General features: G+C 40.8%; 1 pseudogene; it reads right to left on the bottom strand.

The window, feature by feature from the left end:
• Positions 1 to 4452: 4452 nt before the first annotated feature.
• Positions 4453 to 20104, bottom strand: part of LOC102132103 (uncharacterized) — a 35642-nt pseudogene continuing 19990 nt past the window's right edge.

Here is a 20104-nt window from a genome sequence, read left to right as displayed (position 1 = left end):
CGAGGAACATTCTTCAAAATAACCAGCCAGACCCTTAAAAATGTCAAGTTCATGAAGGATGGGGAAAACACTGAGGAAGCATTTCAGATTAAAGAGAGGTGACAACAGAGCACGACCTGCAATTCAGGACTTTCTTTTGCTATTAAGGGCACCATTGGGACAAATCCCAATGACCTTTCAAAATTACAAATCTGATCTTGTAAACTGTGGGATCCTGTGGGAGCCACGGGAGACTCAGATGAACCCTGTATAACAGCCCCCACCATCCACCGTGTTAGGCCCATGCCTTTTTTTTTTTTTTTTTTGAAGTCTCGCTGTGTCGCCCAGGCTGGAGTGCAGTGGCACGATCTCGGCTCACTGCAGCCTCTGCCTCCCGGGTTCAAGCGATTCTTCTGCCTCAGCCTCCCGAGTAGCTGGGAGTACAGGCGTGCGCCACCATGTGCAGCTAATTTTTGTATTTTTAGTAGAGATGAGGTTTCACCATTTGGCCAGGCTGGTCTCAAACTTCTGACCTTGCGATCTGCCTGCCTTGGCCTCCCTAAGTGCTGGGATTACAGGTGTGAGCCACCACGCCTGGCCCTGGGCCATGCCTTTTTGAGTGAGCCTCCCTACTGCTGGGAGAGTCCCTGCTGCAGACCAGCTGAAATCTGGACTCAAAGGATACAGAACATTTCCATCACTATAAGGATCCCCCATGTTACCCTCTTATGACCGTGTCTACTTCCCTCCCATTCCCCGCTGCTTAACCCCTGGCAACCATGAGTCTATTTCTATAATTTGGTCATTTCAGGAATGTCATGTAAATAAAATTATACAGTATATAAACTTCTGGGATTGACTTCATTATTCACTCAGCATAATTCTCTTAAGAGTCATCCAGGGGTGGTTGTGTTTATCAATCGTTTGTTCCTTTTTATTGCTCAGAAGTATTCAAGATGGACCATCGTTTGTTTCACTGTTCACCTACTGAAGGACATCTCGGTGTCCAGTGTTTTGCTATAATGAATATAAGTAGGGTTAGCATTCGTGTACAGGTTTTTGTGTGAATATAGTCTTCATTTTGGGGAAATAAATGTCCAAGAGTGCGATTGCTGGATTGTATGGTAGTTGCATGTTTAATTTTTTTTTTTTTTTTTTTTTTTTTTTGAGATGGAGTCTCCCTCTGTTGCCCAGGCTGGAATGCAGTGGCGCAATCTTAGCTCACTGCAAACTCCACCTTCCTAGTTCAAGTGATTCTCCTGCCTCAGCCTCCGGGGTAGCTGGGATTACAGGCATGTACCACCATACCTGGCTAATTTTTGTATTTTTAATAGTGATGGGGTTTCACCATATTGGCCAGGCTGGTCTTGAACTCCTGACCTCAGGTGATCCACCAACCTCAGCCTCCCAAGGTGCTGGGATTACAGGCATGAGCCACTGCGCCTGGCTGCATGTTTGTTTGTTTGTTTGTTTATTTTAATTTGAGATGGAGACTTGCCTTGTTGCCCAGGCTGGAGTGCAGTGGTGCAATCTCAGCTCACTGCAACCTCTGCCTCCCAGGTTCAAGGGATTCTCCTGCCTCAGCCTCCCGAGTAGCTAGGATTACAGGTGTCTGCCACCATGCCCGGCTACTTTTTGTTTCGTATTTTTAGTAGAGATGGGGTTTTACCATGTTGGCCAGGCTAGTCTTGAACTCCTGACCTCTCAGGTGATCCACCCACCTCAGCCTCCCAAAGTGCTGGGATTACAAGCGTGAGCCACCACGCCCGGCCTGCATGTTTAATTTTTAAAGAAATTGGCAAACTGTTTTCCAGAGTGACTGTACCATTTTACATTTCCACCAGCAATGTATGAGTGATCCGGTGTCCTTTCTAGCATCTGGTGTTTTCACTGTTTTGCATTTTAGCTATTCTGATGGGCATGTAGTGGTATCTCGTTGTGGTCTTAATTTGCATTTCCCTAATGGCTAATGATATTAAACATCTTTTCATGTGTTTATTTGCCATCTGTATTATCTTCTTCATGTCTTTTCTCTACCTTCTAATTGGATTTTTGCTTCTTTTACTGTTGAGTTTTGAGAGTTCTTTATATATTCCAGTACTAGTCCTTTGTCAGATATGCAGCTTACAAATATTTTCTCTGCAGAAATATGCACATAACTTGTCTTTTTATCCTCTTTAAAAATAAAAAAAAAGTTTATGTTAGGTTCAGGAGTACATGTGAAGTTTTGTTATATACGTAAACTTACATCACAGGGGTTTGTAGTACTAATTATTTTGTCGCCCAGGTACTAAGCCTAGTACCCATAGTTATTTTTCTGCTCTTCCCCCTCCTCCCACTCTCCACCCTTCACCCTCAAGTAGACCCCAGTGTCTGTTGTTCTCTTCTTTGTGTTCATAAGTTCTTATCATTTAGCTCCCCAACTTAAAAGTGAGAACATGCGATAATTGATTTTCCATTCCTGCATTAGTTTACTAAGGATAGTAGCGCCCAGCTCCATCCATGTTCCTGCAAAAGACATGATTTCGTTCTTTTTTATGGTGGTATCGTATTCCATGGTGTATATGTGTCACATTTTCTTTATCCAATCTGTCATTGATGGGCATTTAGGTTGATTCCATGTATTTGCTATTTTATATAGTGCCGTAATGAACGTTCATATGTATGTGTCTTTTTTTTTTTGAGACAGAGTCTCCCTCTGTCGTCCAGGCTGGAGTGCAGTGGCGCGATCTCGGCTCACTGCAACCTCCGCCTCCCGGGTTCACACCATTCTCCTGCCTCAGCCTCCCGAGTAGCTGGGACTACAAGCGCCCACCACCATGCCCGGCTGATTTTTTGTATTTTTAGCAGAGAATACAAAAAATATTCTCTATTTTTTGGGGTTTCACCATGTTAGCCAGGATGGTCTCAATCTCCTGACCACGTGATCTGCCCGCCTCGGCCTCCCAAAGTGCTGGAATTACAGGCGTGAGCCACTGTGCCCGGCCTCACATGTGTCTTTATGGTAGAATGATTTCTATTTCTCTGGATATATACCCAGTAATGGGATTGTTGGATTGAATGGTAGTTCTGCTTTTAGCTCTTTAAGGAATTGCCATACTGCTTTACACAATGGTTGAGCTAATACTCTCACCAATAGTGTATAAGTGTTCCCTTTTCTCTCCAACCTCACCAACATCTGTTACTTTTTGACTTTTTAATAATAGCCATTCTGACTAGTGTAAGACGGTATCTCATTTTGGTTTTGATTTACATTTCTCCAATGATCAGCGATACTGAGCTTTTTTCACATGCTTGTTGGCTGCAGGTATGTCTTCTTTTAAACATAGTCTATTCATATCCTTTGCCCACTTTTTAATGGGGTTGTTTTGTTCTTGTAAATTTGTTTAAATTCCTTATAGATGCTGGATATTGGACCTTTGTCAGATGCATAGATTGCAAATATTTTCTCTCATTCTGTAGGTTGTCTGTTAACTCTGTTGATAGTTGCTCTTGCTGTGCAGAAGCTGTTAAGTTTAATTAGATCCCATTTGTCAAGTTCTGCTTTTGTTGTGATTGCGTTTGATGTCTTTGTCATGAAATCTTTGCCAGTTCCTGTGTCCAGGATGGTATTGCCTAGGTAGTCTTCCAGGGTTTTTATGATTTTGGGTTTTACATTTAAGTCTTTAATTCATCTTAAAGTTGGATTAAAGACTTAATAGAGTTGATTTTTGTACATGGTGTAAAGAAGGGGTTCAGCTTCTATCTCCTGCCTATGGCTCTCTAGCTATCCCAGCACCATTTATCGAATAGGGAGCTTTTATCCTCTTAATGAGGTCTTTTCAGAGCAAATTTTTTTATTCTAATGACATCAAATATGTCCATTTTTCCTCTTCTGGATCACGTTTGTGGGTCAAGTCTAAAAGCTCTTTGCATAAGCTTAGATTCCAAATATTTTCCCCTATTTTCTCTAAACAATCTTACAGTTTTACATTTCCCATTTAAGTTCACAATCTTTTGAGTTAATTTTTGTATAAGATGTGAGAGTTGGGTCAAGTTCCTTTTTTTTTTTTTTTTTGAATATCCAATTGCTCCAACACCATTTGCTGAAAAGTCTATCTTTTCCGTATTGAACTGTTCTTACGTCTTGGTCAAAACTCCACTGGACATATCTGTAGGGGTCTATTTCTAGATTCTTTAATCTATTACATTAACATATGTGTCTAATGTGTCTCTCTCTTTGCCAGCACTATACAGTCTTGATTACTGTAGCTTCAGAGTAAGCCTTGAAATTGGGTAGACTGATTACTCAACCATTACTCTTCTTATTCAAAATTGTTTTAGCTTTTCTTTTTAAAAATTTCTAATGATCACTTTTATTTAGAAGCCCTGCATCTCTTTTGATCAAAAGTCACATAGCCTTACATCAGCATACTTTTAAAAAATTCTACCTAAACGATAGTTCTATTTTTAAAATAACAAATAAATATATAGTTAGCTTGGAGAGACCCGGGGTAACCGACATTGTCCAGCAACTTTCATGATTATTTCTCTGCAGATACTCTGCTGCTGCCATCAGAGTCTCTATGCTTCCTCTTGCAGAGGCCAACAGTTCTTCAGTCTCAGCATTTAATTTACGTATTACCCGTTCCATTGCTTCTCAGTCTTGCCATCAGTCCTTCAAGGTAACTGCTGAGGCTGACTCCTTTTACAGTGATTATGGTTTCTTGAGTCAAAATAGTTTTTTTCTGAGTCCCGAGGATGTGGCTTTTCTATAAGTCTCTCATCTACTGAAACCTTATTTGTAAATGAAATGTTAGTAGATTTAAGTTCCATTGTTTTCTCTACATGATCAACTACAGAATGTTCTTGCACATATGTTTTGGTTCTTGCTGCACCAATAAGGGACTTCACAATGAAAGCAGCCCCCTCTCTGTGCTGAGAAGGGATCCAGAGGGATCTATATGTCTGTCCAACACATCATCTCCAACCGCACTCAGGCTCATAGGGTTTGGATATTTCTGCATTTCAACTGTTGTAACAATTTCCCACAGGTGGTCAAAGACGTGCTCCAAAGTCCATAGCTTCACGGTGCTGGCAGCCTGTGGTGCTAGGGGACAATGAGGTAAACAGGCTACGCCTGCCCCTGACCCACCCCAAACATCCCAGCTAGCCACACAGTGACAGGCACCGTTGAGCCTGATGCAACGGATGTCCCAACGCACTGCCTCATGCCCTATCCCAGCCCAGGTTTTGCCCCTTAGCTTTTTGTTTGGCCTTTCCATATAAATTCTAGAATAATCTTGTCTACAGCTACCAAAAGATCTTGCTTAGTTTTTAATGGGAATTGCATTAAACCATTATATCTATTTGGGGAGAACTGACATCTTTACTATGTTGAGCTACTTTACTGAGTTGAATCCATAAACACAGACTATTATTCCATTTATTTAGATCTTGTTATTTTCATCACATTACATAGTTGACAGCATAAATGTCCTGTACTTGTCTTGTTAGATTTACACCTATTTCATATTTTTGAGTGATTATTAATAATATTACATTTTTAATTTAGATGTCCATGTGTTCATTGCTAGTTTGTAGAAATATTTTTTTTTCATATGTTGATCTCATGTCATGCAACCTTGTTGATCTCACTTATTGGTTCCATGAGATTTTTTTTTTTTTTTTTTTTTGGCAGATTCTTCTGGATTTTTGATGTGGTCAATTATATCATCTGCAGATGGGGATAGTTTTATTTCTTTCTTCCCAAACTGTATGCCATTTACTTTCGTTCCAAACTGTATGCCATTTACTTTCTTTTCTTACCTTATTGCACTGGCTAGGACTTCCAGCACTATGTTCAATAAAAGTGATAAAAGCAGACATCCTTTCCGTGTTCCCAACTTTAGGGGGAAAGCTTCAGTCTTTCATGATTAAGTAAAATGTTAGCTGTAGGCCTTAAATCTGTAGGCCTTAAATCTGTGACTTTATTTTTTGTTTTCTGTTGTTCTATTTTTTCATATAGATGAAGTTTTTATCTTTATCAAGTAAAGTGGTCTCTCTCTAATCCTGTTTTTCTGGGAGTTTTTATCATGAATAACTGTTGAATTTTGTTAAATGCTTTTTCTGAATCTATTGATATTATTATGTGACCTTTCTTCTTTAGCCTGTAAATATAGTGGATGTCATTGACTGATTTTTGAATGATGAACTAGCCTTGCATCCCTGAAAAAACTCCGCTTAGTCTTAGTGTATACATTTTTAAAAATATAGCTGAATTCTACTTGCTAATATTTTATTAAGGAATTTTCTATCTATTTTCACTAATGATTTTGGTCTGTAGTTTTCTTTTCTGTGTTGTCTTTGTCTGGTTTGGTATTAAGGTAATATTGACATTATAAAATGAATTGGGAAGTGCTTGCTCCTTTTGTATTTTCTGAAAGAGATAACGTAGAACTGGTTTAATTTTGAGATAGGGTCTTGCTCTGTTACCAAGGTTGGAGTGCAGTGGTGCAACCTCAGCTCACTGCAACCTCTGCCTCCCCGGTTCAGGTGATTCTTCTGCTCAGCCTTACCTGAGTAGCTGGGACCACAGGCTCATGCCACTATGCCCGGCTAATTTTATATATGTATATTTTGTAGAGATGCAGTTTTGCCGTGTTGCTCAGGCTGTTTGCGAACTCCTGGGCTCAAGTGATCCACCTGCCTCAGCCTCTCAAAGTGTTGAGAAAACAGGCGTGACCCACTGCACCCAGGCAATAATTGGTTTAATAATTCATTAAGTGTTTGGTAGAAATCTCCAGTGAAACAAATTGGGCCTGGAGATTTCTTTTTAGGGAGTTTTAAAATTGTAAGTTCAATTTCTTTTTAGTTATAGGGTTACTCAAATTATCTATTTCCTATTTGATGAGTTGTGGTACTTTGTGTTTTTCCAGGAATTGATCCATTTCATCTAGATTGTCATATTTATAATATTTAGAGTTGTTTGTAGTATTCCCTTATTATCCTTTTGATGCCTGCAGTGTCTATAATTTCATCTATTTCCTTCCTGATATTGACAATTCGTGTCTTTATTTCTTACTTTGTCAGTCTTGCTAGAGGTTTGTCAATTTTATTGACCTTTTCAAAAAACCAGATCTTTGGTTAATTGATTTTTCCATTTGTGTGTGTGTTCAATGTCATTGATTTTCTTTATTATTTTCTTCTCACTTTGGATTTATTTTGCTCATCTTTTACTAAGTTCTTACAGTGGGATCATAGATTGATTTTGGATTTTTCTCTTTTCTAACATATGCATTTAGTGCTATATATTTCCTTCTCAGTATTACTTTGGCTGTGTCCCACAAATTTTGACACATTGTATTTTTATTTTCACCCATTTCAATGTATTTTTAAATTTCCTTTGAGACCTCTTTTTTTTTGACTCCTATGTTATTTAGATGTGTTTTTTAGTTTGAAGATTTGCCTGTTATCTTTCTCCAATTTTAACTGGATATGTGTATGCCTCCTTTCAGTTCTATCAGTTTTACTTCATGTATTTTGCAGCTGTGTTGTTTGGTGCATACACATTTAAGATTGCTATGTCTTTTTGGTGGATTGACCCTTTTATCATTATATAATCGCCCTCTCTGTCTCTGGAAATTTTCTTTGCTCTGAAGTCTGCTTTATCTGATATTAATACAGCCACCCTTGCTTTCTTCTGATTAATGTTTGCATGATATATTTTTCTATTCTTTTGCTTTTAACCTGCCTATGTTGTTATATTTGAAATGAGTTTCTTGTAGACAGTATACAGTTGGGTTGTGTTTTAAAATCCATTCTGCCAATCTCTCTCTTTTAAAGTTGATGTGCTTCTACCACTTACATTTAATGTAATTATTAATATGTTAGGCCTTACATCTCTGATTTTATTTTTTCCTTTCTGTTCGTTCTATTTTTCATTTCTCTGTTTTCTTTCTTCTGCCTTCCTGTGGGTTACTCATACTTCTGTTAAAATTTCATTTTGATTGATCTACAGCATTTTGGATAACTTTTGAAAAGCTTTGTATAGCTTCTTAGGTAGTGCTGTAGGTATGACGTTATATATACATAACCCATTATAGTCTACTGGTGTCATTATTTTGCCAGTTTAAATGAAATGTAGTAATTGTGTTTCCCTTTAAATCCTGTTGCCCTCCACTATTTATAATACAATTGTCTTAATATTTCCTCTGCATACTTTTAGAACCATATAAAACATGTCATTTTTACTTCAACTATTAAATATATTTTTTAAAAAACTCAAGAATAGGCTGGGCCTATTCTAATTCTAGTTGGTCTTACTGGGCCTGAACTAAAGAGTAGTGCAGGCTATCCTTGTTTGCTTTAGGCCAGTGGTTCTCAAAGTATGGTCCATGGGCCTTGATCGTATGTCCACAAAATTAAAACTATTTTCACAATAATACTAAGATGTCTTTTGCCTTTCCTTTGTATTAAAATTTGCACTGATGTTACACAAACAGCGATGTGTTTGTTGTGATGTTACACAATTTGCACTGATGTTACACAAACAGCGATGTGTTTGTTGTGATGTTACACAATCTGCACTGATGTTACACAAACACTGATGTTTTAGCATGCATCAGGGCAGTGGCACTAAACGGTCGTAGTGTGAAAGATCCAGTGATTTAAGAGACTGGAAAGACAAGCCACATATTTTCTCTGCAGATTGGGAGAAAATATTTGCAAAACACACATCTGATAAAGAAAAAATATATAACAAGTGGGGAGGATTGCTTGGGGCCAGAAGTTTGAGACCAGTCCAGGCAACATAGTAAGACTTATCTCTACAGAAAAATTAAAAAATAAAAATAAAATAAAATAAACATTAGCCAGGCATGGTAGTGCACACCTATAGTCCTAGATACTCAGGAGGCTAAGGCAGGAGGATGGCTTGAGCCTAGGAGTTCACAGCTGCAGTGAGCTATAATTGCACCACTGCACTCCAGCCTGGGCAACAGAGTGAGACTGTCTCAAAAAAAGAAAAGAAAAGAAAAGAAAAAAAATTAAAAAGCACACTTATCTGATAAAGGACCAGTATCCAATATACACAAAGAACTCTTAAAACCTTAAAACTCAGTAGTGCCAGACAACCGAGTTTTAAAAACGGGCAAAAGAGTTGAAAAAGTACCTTGCCCAAGAAAATATACAGATGGTGGGCTGGGCACGGTGGCTCATGCCTGTAATTCCAGCACTTTGGGAGGCCAAGGCAGGCGGATGACTTGAGGTCAGGAGTTCAAGAACAGCCTGGCCAACATGGTGAAACCCTGTCTCTACTAAAAATAGAAAATTAGCCATGTGTGGTGGTGCACACCTGTAGTCCCAGCTACTTGGGAGGCTGAGGCAGAAGAATCACTTGAACCTGAGAGGCAGAGGTTACAGTGAGCTGAGATTGTGTCATTGTACTCCAGCCTGGGCAACAGAGCGAGACCCTGTCTCCAAAAAAAAAAAAAGAAAGAAAGAAAGAAAATATACAGATGGCAAATAAACACGAAAAGATGCTCAGCATCATATGTCACTGGAGAATTGCAGATTCAAATGACAATGAGACACTACTATACTCATATTAGAATGGCTAAAATCCAAAAAACTATTAATACCTAATGCTGGCAATGACGTGGAGCAATAGAAACTCTCATTCATTGCCAGTGGGGATGCAAAATAGTACAGCCACTTTTGAAGACAGTTTGGCAGTTTACATTTCTTATAAAGCTAAATGTATTCTTGCCATCTGACCCAGCAATCATACTCCTAGGGATTTACCAAAAAGAGTTGAAAACTTAGCCCACACAAAAATCTGCACACAAATGTTTATAGTAACTTTATTCATAATTGCCAAAAAATAGAAGCAACTAAGATATTTTTCAAAAGGTGAATGAGTAAACTGTAGTACATCCATACAGTGGAATAGTCAGTGATCAAAATTAATGAGCATTCAATACACAAAAAGAAACATTAAATGCATATTGCTTAGTGAAAGAAGTCCATCTGAAAATTCTATGTGATGTATGATTCCAATTACGGTTGACCCTGGAACAACACAGAGGGGTAGGGGTGCAGTCGAAAATCTGTGTATAACTTTTAAATCCCTAATAACATAATAACATAACTACTAATCGTCTAGTGCTGACCAGAAGCCTTACTGGTAACATAACCAGTCAATTAACATGCATTTTGTATGACATATATATATATATATATGTATGTTTATATATATTATGTACTGTATTCTTAATATTTTAAGAAATAAAAAAAATTAAGAAAATCATAAGGAAAGGCCAGGGGCAGTGGCTCACACCTGGAATCCCAACATTTTGGGAGGCCAAGGCAGGAAGATTGCTTAAAGCCAGGAGTTCAAAACCCACCTGGGCAATATGGTGAGACCCCATCTCTAAAAAAAAAAAAAAAATTGTGCAGGTGGGCTGGCATGTACCTGTAGTTCTAGCTACGTGGGAGGCTAAGGCAGGAGGATTGCTTGAGCCCAGAAAGTTGAGGCTGTAGTGAGACAAGATTGTACAACTGCACTCCAGCCTTGGCAACAGAGTGAGACCCCGTCTTTTAAAAAATAAGAAAAAAGAAAATCACAAGGAATAGAAAATATATTTACTATTTATTAAGTGGAACTGGATTATCACAAGGTTTTTATCCTTGGCCTAGAGGATAGTGCATACCTGCAGTCCCAGCTACTCAGCAGGATGAGGTGGGAGAATTCCTTGAGCCCAGGGGTTTGAGGCTGCAGTGAGCTATGATCACGCCAATGCACTCCAGCCTGGGCAACACAGCATGACTTTCACCTTAAAAAAAAAACAGCGAATAAATAAAATAAAGGTTTTTATCCTTGTCTTCACGTTGTGTAGGCTGAGAAGGAAGAAGAAGAAGAGGGTTAGTCTTGCTGTCTCAAGGGTTGCAGGGGCAGAAGAGGTAGAGGAAGTGGGAGGGGTGATAGGAGAGGCAAGTATATTCGGTATAACTTTCATTGAAAACAATCTTGGCCAGGTGCAGTGGTTTATGCCTATAATCCCAGCACTCTGGGAGGCCGAGACAGGCGGATCACCTGAGGTCAGGAGTTTAAGACCAGCCTGGCCAACATGGTGAAAAACCCCATCTCCACTAAAAATATACAAAAATTAGCCGGGCGTGGTGGTGGGCGCCTGTAGTCCCAACTACTTGGGAGGCTGAGGCAGGAGAATCGCTTGAACCCTGGAGGTGGAGGTTGCAGTGAGCCGAGATCGCACCACTGCACTCCAACCTGGGCGACAGAGAGAGACTGTCTCAAAACAAAACAAAAATCTTATGAAAGAGGACCTGTGCAGTTAAAACCCATGCTGTTTAAAGGTCAAGTGTATATGATGTTCTAGAAAAGGCAACCTATAAAGATAGTCAAAAGATCAGTGGTTGCCTAGGATTCGGGTGAAGAAGAGAAGGGCTGAATAGGAGGAGCACTGGGTGGGTTTAGGGCAGTAAAATTATTCTATATGTTCCTATAATAGTGGACACCTGTCATTATACATTTGTTCAAACCCATGGAACTGTATATCACAAATAATTAATCCTAATGTAAACTACGAGCTTTAGTTTAATAATCATGTTCAGTATCATTGGCTCATCAATTGTTAACAAATGTGCCACACTAATGCAAGATGTTACTATGGGAAAATGTGGCGAAAGGGGGCACGCAAGAACTCTCCAAACTGCTGTCTCATTTTCTTTAACCCTAAAACTGCTCTTAAAAAAAAAAAAAAAACTGTTAAAAAAAAAAAAAAAAAAAAAGTCCACTGAAAGGGTTTTAATTTCCACACTGCAACTAACCTTTAAGAACCTACCATTTATTGCTGGGCGTGGTGGCTCACACCCGAAATCCCAGCACTTCTGATTGAGGCGGGTGGATCATCTGAGGTCTGGAATTCGAGACTAGCCTGGCCAACATGGTTAAACCTTGCTTCTGCTAAAAAAAAAAAAAAAAGAAAGAAAAAAAGAAAAATTAGCCAGGAGTGGTGGTGCACGCCTATAATCCCAGCTACTTGGGAGGCTGAGGCACAAGAATCACTTGAGCCATTGCACTCCAGCCAGGGTGATAGAGGGAGACTCTATCCAAAAAAAAAACAAAAAACAGAAATGTTTATTTTGGCTGGGCATGGTGGCTCATACCAGTAATCCCAGCACTTTGGGAGGCTGAGGCAGGTGGATCACTTGAGGTCAGGAGTTCAAGACCAGCCTGGCCAACATGGCAAAACCCCATCTCTACTAAAAATACAAAATTTATCCGGGCGTGGTGGTGCACACCTGTAGTCCCAGCTACTCGGGAGGCTGAGGCAGGAGAATCACTTGAACCTGGGAGGCAGAAGTTGCAGTGACCTGAGATCCCACCACTGTACTCCAGCTTAGGCAACAGAGCAAGACTTCGTTTTAAAAATAAATAAAAACTACCACTTGTCAAGTTTTGGTCTGGGATCAAAGCAGAATATCCATAATTATTTGAAAAGGCTGTTAAAATATTCCCTTTTACAACTACATATCTGTGTAGGGGCAGTTTTTTTTTCATATACTTCAACCAAAGCAACATATTACAGCAGACTGAAGAAGCAGATATGAGACTCCAGCTGTCTTCTAAAGTCAAACAGAATCCAAAACAATCACTCTCTTTTTATTAAACTTTTTTTTTGCTACAGAAAATACAGTTATTTTTCATTTAAAAAAGGTATTTATGTTAACATGTAATTATTTATTGGTTTGGGGTGTTTGTTTGTTGTTGAGACAGGTCTCACTCTGTCAATCAGGCCGGAGTGCAGTGGTGTGACCACAGCTCACTGCAGCCTCGAACCCGCAAGCTCAGGTGTTCCTCCCACCTCAGCCTCCTGAGTAGCTGAGACCACAGGGGCATGCCAAGACACCCAGCTATTTTTTTTTTTTTGAGACGGAGTCTCGCTCTGTCGCCCAGGCTGGAGTGCAGTGGCGCAATCTTTGCTCACTGCAAGCGCCACCTCCCAGGTTCACGCCATTCTCCTGCCTCAGCCTCCTGAGTAGCTGGGACTACAGGCACCCGCCACCTCGCCCGGCTAATTTTTTGTATTTTTTTGTTGAGACGGGTCTTCACCGTGTTAGCCAGGATGGTCTCGATCTCCTGACCTCGTGATCCGCCAGCGTCAGCCTTCCAAAGTGCTGGGACTATAGGTGTCAGCCATCGTGCCCGGCCGACACCCTCCTAATTTTTAAAAATTTTTGGTAGACATGACATGGGATTTCACCATGTTGCCCAGGCTGATCTCAAATTCCTAGGCTCAAGTGATCCTCCCACCTCAGCCTCCTAAATTGCTGGGATTACAGGCATGAGCCACCACCATGTGTGGCCCTACTGTTATTTTTAACTGAATAAATAAGCATTTTTAAATGTCTCAGTTCTAATTTCTTATGCAGTAAGTATTGATAAATATAATCATATGAACAAAAGCTCTTTGGGGTCTTCGAATAAGGGTGTTCATGAGATGCAAAAGTTTGAGAATCACTGCCCTCAGCCTATGTGATCTGCATAAACTTTAATTTTTAGGCTATTTTCTGGACCATTTAACAAGTGATATACTTATAGCAACTACCTCTAATAGTTACACAAAAGCTGCCAATATTCAGAAAGTGGCCATCAGTGGTCTGGGTATATGCAAAAAACATGTATGCTAACATATCTTTATTCAAGCGTGAATTTGGAATTTGTTCAATTTTCATTCTCCCGTTATCTTCCTTTAAAATGAAGCATTCCAAAGAATATAATAAAACATGAAGGTAAATAAAAAAACAGTGCAAGTCAAATTTATGGTGTGGGAACATAAGGCTTGCTATTACAGCTTTTAATGGCAGATAGTTTACAATAAACATTGGGCTTAGCCTGGTAGAAAATAGTCACAGACAGGAGGTAATTACTTGTCCATCTCCAAGCATCAGAAACTAGGGAGTCCCTCCAGTTGAATAACGCAGATCTGCCAACTGTCACTCATTTGGACTAACGCCTTTTTTGTTGTTTTAATTACACTGGAGGGTGGTGGGGGAAGAACATAAGATAAACCTCCCTCTGAATGCGCTAAAATTCCATGGATGGATAAATCCACGACCCATCCTTCTTCACGGTCTTTATTAGTCTTGAGTAAATCACGTAGACTCCCATAAATACAGTCACCGAAGGAGCAGAATGTATATGTGCTGGAAAAGGCTTGGTGCCAGCAAATCTGAATGTTACAGTGAGAGTTCTAGAAACAGCAAGAGAAAAGCAGTTAGATCCCCATGCAGATAACCAGGATATAAATGGACCTATCAATGAGCCTTGCATCATCACATATGAAGTAATAAATACACCCAAACAGAGATAAAAACAGGAAGAGCAAAATTATGCATAAATTCTGTCGTTAAGATATGTGGGCAGCATGGCTCAAAATAGAAACCAAGCAGCTTTCCAGAGACTTGAAGGTTTTAGATAAAATTTAATCGCTGTAATTCTTATTTAATCCTGTTCCCTCAAGCTTTTGTCAGAAACTGTTACCTACCTCCGGTTATTTAGGGACAGTGGAGCTTCTCACAGAAATATACCTGAAACTGATTCTCACAAGCACACATTCTAATTAAGTTTTTTACATGTGAAAAAAGGAACTGTGGCAAAAATCAAGGTTATGTGTAGGAAGAACAACTAAAATACAAATGACATGCATATTTTCTGTTAATCTCTTATATGCTTCACAAATAACTTACATTTATGTTTGCTTTATAAATACTTCCAATTAAAGGGTAAATTAGCATCAACTTCTAAATCATTATCTTAAATCACTAAGGCATTCACTTGTTATTATTAATACCTTAGATTAGTTCAAATCAAGGACTCTCACTCTATGTGCTTATCCAAGGGTGTTTTCTTAAAATGAAGAATGTGGGTAAGAGTAATTTTGCTTTTTATTTGCAATATCATTTCATTGGCTTAGAGGTTGCCCCAGTGCTACAATGTAAACGTCCGTCTCATTTTGCAGTGAATGAAAACATTTTTCCTTACATAGCTGTGTATAGCAGAGCTAGTATCTATCCCATGGTCATGCTAGTAAGCCTGACTTGCATCTTCAAGAAGAACTTTGACATAAATTATATGGATCTTACAAACTGTAATAATCTTTAATTTCAACTTCATTATGAAAATTTATGGTTGGACATCATGGAATCGTGCCTATACTTTGGGAAGCCGAGGGGTGGATTGCTGGAGCCCAGGAGTTCGAAACCAGCCTGGGCAGCCTGGTGAGACCCTGTCTTAAAAAAAAAAATACAAAAATTAGCCGGGTGTGGTGGTGCATGCCTGCAGTCTCAGCTACTTGGGAGCTGAGGTGGGAGGATCACCTGAGCTCGACTGGGGAAGTCAAGGCTGCAGAGAGCCATGATCGTGCCATTGTACTCCAGCCTGGGTGACAGAGTAAGACCCTGTCTCAAAAAAAAAAAAAAAAAAAATTCATCGCAAGTGCCACACCCAAAAGAAATAATAAAGCGGAAAGCCAGCAAATGAGTAACATTTGAAAGGGGAACAGAGGTGGGACTTCTGTATTACTTTTCCTTCTGACACCAATGTTCACTGTCATCAGTTTCACAAGGTCTAAGGCAAGGTAAGCACAGGTTGAGTATCCCTTATCTGAAATGCTTGGGATCAGAAGTGTTTCGAATTTCAGATTTTTTTCAGATTTGGGAATATTTCCATATACATAATGAGCTATCTTGAGGATGGAATTAAGTCTCAACAGGAAATTCATTTCTGTTTCATATACACCTTATTCACATACCCTGAAGGTAATTTTATTCAATATTTTTAATGATTCTGTTCATGGAACAATGTTTTGACTGAACCCATCACATGAGGTCAAGTGTGTGTCATGTTGGCGCTCAAAAAGTTTCAGATTTCGGGCTGGGCATGGTGGCTCACGCCTGTAATCCCAGCACTTTGGGAGGCTGAGGCTGGCGGATCATGAGGTCAGGTTATCGAGACTATCCTGACTAACACGGTGAAACCCATCTCTACTAAAAATACAAAAAATTAGCCAGGCGTGGTGGCAGGTGCCTGTGGTCCCAGTTACTCGGGAGGCTGAGGCAGGAGAATGGCGTGAACCTGGGAGGCGGAGCTTGCAGTGAGCCGAGATCGCGCCACAGAACTCCAGCCTGGGCGACAGAGCCAGACTGCATCTCAAAAAAAAAAAAAGTTTCGGATTTTGAATTTTTGGATTAGGGATGCTCAACCTCCATGATGGTATTAGGCCAACATTTTAGAAACCAGTAAAACTCAATATTGAATATGATGAAGTCATATTACCCAGGCGTGGTGGTGTATGTCTGTAATCCCAGCTACTTGGGAGGCTGAAATGGGAGGATGGCTTGAGCCCAGTAGGTCAAGGCTACAGTGATCTGTGTGCCACTGTCCTTCAGCCTGGGCAACAGAGTGAGATCGTCTGAAAAAAAAAAAAGTCTTGGACTTATCTAAAAGACGTACTCTGAAGGCTCACAAGCAGAATATAGCTCACAAGTGGGTTTTATTTGACTCTTACAGTGTTTTGCTAAAAATCAAATTAGTTGCCAACATTCACACAACAGGGTTTTTCACAAAAACCAAAACAAACAAAAACCCGAATTTGCGACTTCTTTGAGAAACTGGAAGGACTGGACTTGCATTGCATCATCCTCCCATGGCTAGGAGGAGCTAGGGCCAGAGTCTCCACCCAACCCACCTTACCCACATGCATTACCTGCTCGGCACTCAGATATATTTGAGTGTGAGACCCTGTTATGGGTCACTCTGGCTTAGGCTATGCATCGATGAGACTCATCAGACTCAAGTGTTAGATTCTTTGGGGCCCCTCCCTCTACCCTCCAGTTAAACTCTGTATTCAGTATAGGGTGTCAGGTCCCAATTAAGTCTAAAATGGGAGGCGTTTACAGCCATGGTCCCAGACCAGAATCGCTTCAATGTTTTCACTGATCTGAAGATTTTCTTGGCAAGTAAGGGTTCAGAGAAGTTTGTTGAAGTTTGTGTCTAATCTAGGTTAAGTGGAGGAATGTGTCTCAATTCAAAATGAGAGTAACTCTGGGGTTAAGCAAGAGAATGACCCATGATGAAGGTATTATAGAAATGTCCTCTGTGTGAGCTGTGGGTAGAGAAGAATATCTGGATTCGGGGCCTCACTCTGCCTCTAACAAGCTCTAAGATGAGTCACTGACCTCAGTTAGCCCCTGTCTCTTCACCTATAAAATGAAGCGGTGTTTCTGCATTTAGAGCCCAGCCCGTACATTAGAATCACTAGGGGACTTCTAAAACTGTTGATGCCTAGACTCCTCCCCAGGCCAGTTGAATCTGATTCCTTGCAATGAGGGTCCACAACACAAGTTAACAAGATCTCCAAGGTCCCTCCCCATCCTCCAATTCTGTGGTCTCAGTGGCTTTGGAGCACACGCCAGAATAGCCATTAACTCTGTTAATTTCTCCTGTATGTCAGATTGCCAGCAAAGAACATTCATTCACACACACACACACACACACACACACACACACACAAATGGAGGTGTGGTCATTGTTTTTCATTTTCTTTTTCTTTTTAATTTTTGAGTCAGCGTCTCACTCTGTCATCCAGGCTGGAGTGTAGTGGTGCAATCAGAGCTCACCGTAGCCTCACCCTCTCAGGCTCAAGTCATCCTCCCGTCTCAGCCTCCCAAGTAGCTGGAATCATCTCTACTAAAAATACAAAAATTAGCTGGGTGTGGTGGCACACACCTGTAATCCCAACTACCTGGGAGGCTGAGGCAGGAGAATTGCTTGAGCCTGGGAGGCAGAGGTTGCAGTGAGCTGAGATCAGGCCACTGCACTCCAGCCTGGGTGGCAAGACTCTATCTCCAAAAAAAAAAAAAAAAATTTAGCCAGGCGCGGTGGCTTATGCCTGTAATCCTGGCACTTTGGGAGGCCAGGACAGGCAGATTGCCTGAGCTCAGGAGGTTGAGACCAGCCTGGGCAACATGGTGAAACCCTGTCTCTACTAAAATACAAAAAATCAGCCAGGCGTGGTGGCGGATGCCTGTAATCCCAGCTATTCAGGAGGCTGAGGTAGGAGAATTGCTTGAACCCAGGAGGCAGAGGTTGCAGTGAGCCAAGATCGTGCCACTGCACTCCAACCTGGGCAACAGAGCGAGACTTTGTCTCCATTAAAAAAAAAAAAAAGTTTTAATTAGCTGGGCGAGGTGGCACACACCAGTAGTCCAGAGGCTGAGGCAGGAGGACTGCTTGATCCTAGGAGTCTGAGACCAGCCTGGGTAACCTAGCGAGACCCCATCTCTACAACAAATAAAAATAAAAATAAATCACTGGGTGTGGTGGTGCACAAGCCTGTAGTTCCAACTATTCAGGAGGCTAAGGTGGGAGGATGGCTTGAGCCCAGGAGTTCAAGGTTGAGTGAGCCGTGATTACATCACTGTACTCTAGCCTGGGCAACAGAGTGAGGCTCTGACTCTAAAACTAAAAAATATTCATTACATGTTGAAACGACAATGTTTTAATTTAGTGGGTTTAGTAAAATATGTTATTAAAATGAATTTCACCCATTTCTTTTTACTTTTCTAAATATAATCCCTAGGAAATTAGAAATTACTTATATGACTCATATTTCTATTACATAGTGCTAAAAGGTGTCCACTTTCTGAATCTCTTTTTTTTTTTTTTTTTGAGACACAGTCTCGCTCTGTCACCCAGGCTGGAGTACAGTGGCACAATCTCGGTTCACTTCAACCTCTGCTTCCTGGGTGATTCAAGTCATTCTCATGCCTTCCAAGTAGCTGGAATTACAGGCAAGCACCACCCCACGCCCAGCTAATTTTTGTGTTTTTGGTAGATACAGGGTTTCGTCATGTTGGCCAGGCTGGCCTCGAACTCCTGACCTCAAGTGATCTGCCCGCCTTGGCCTCCCAAAGTGCTGGAGTTACAGGCATGAGCCACTGTGCCTGGCCTCTGAACCTTTAATTGAAGACTGTAGTTTTTTGTTGTTGTTGCCATTTTGTTTTTTGGGTTTTTTTTAGACAGCTTCTCATAATGAACTAAGTTGAGGGTTTGAAAAACATCCAATTGCCAGTCTTTACTGCATAGGGCACTGACTGTAACTAAACAACCCTGATGGTTGGGGATACAAATGCAGGACTTTCTGTAAATATGACATTTTTGTACACTGAAATATGGCCCATGGGAGAATCCTAGTGGAATGCTATGACTGGGAAGAAGGTGGAAGTTCCTTGTCATTTCCCCCTTCTTTCTCTCTCACATTAGAGGTGGAATTTCAATGTATGTGCCAAACCAGTTCTGCCCTCATGCAGGAAACATACAAGTAGTACACCATGAACCAAAATAGTAAGGGCATTTAAAAGAGACATTTAAATGTCCAGTCCCATTCACTGCAACTCTGTTTTACTTTTGCTTTTTTTTTTTTTTTTTGAGATGGCATCTTGCTCTGTCACCCAGGCTGGAGTGCGTGTCATGATCTCAGCTTGCTGTAACCTCCTGGGCTCCAGTGATTGTCCTGCCTCAGCCTCCCAAGTAGCTGGGATTATAGGCATGTGCCACCATTCCTAGCTAATTTCTGTATTTTTAGTAGAGACAGGATTTCACCATGTTGGCCAGGCTGGTCTTGAACTCCTGACCTCAAGTGATCCATCTGCCTTGGCCTCCCTAAGTGCTGGGATGACAGGCGTGAGCCACTGCGCCCAGCCACAACTCTGTGTTTCATCACTGGTCTCTCCCAGGCTTCAAAGCAGTTGTTGTAGTCTTGTGGCATTTCCAGCCAAAAGTTCTGAGACTAGCAGTTATCAGCCCTCATCCTGCCTTATCATATAGCCACAATAGTGGGCAAGGAAGGGAAAACATGTAAGGCTGGGTGTTTGGAAGTAGAGCCAGCTTAAACAACAGAAAAAGTGGGCAACCATCCAGAAAATGTGCACTCGGGGTGCAGGAGCGTGCAACATGCTACGAAGCTCTCCTGGTGAGCTGGCGAAAGCTCTTTTAGCTTGAGGCTTCCAGGCACATGTGCCCAGGTGTACCCTGTATGAGCCATTTATACTATAGTGTGAA

This window comes from Macaca fascicularis, chromosome 16, assembly GCF_037993035.2.
Source record: "Macaca fascicularis isolate 582-1 chromosome 16, T2T-MFA8v1.1".
Classification (NCBI taxonomy): domain Eukaryota; kingdom Metazoa; phylum Chordata; class Mammalia; order Primates; family Cercopithecidae; genus Macaca; species Macaca fascicularis.
This window is presented reverse-complemented; position numbering and strand designations above follow the sequence as displayed.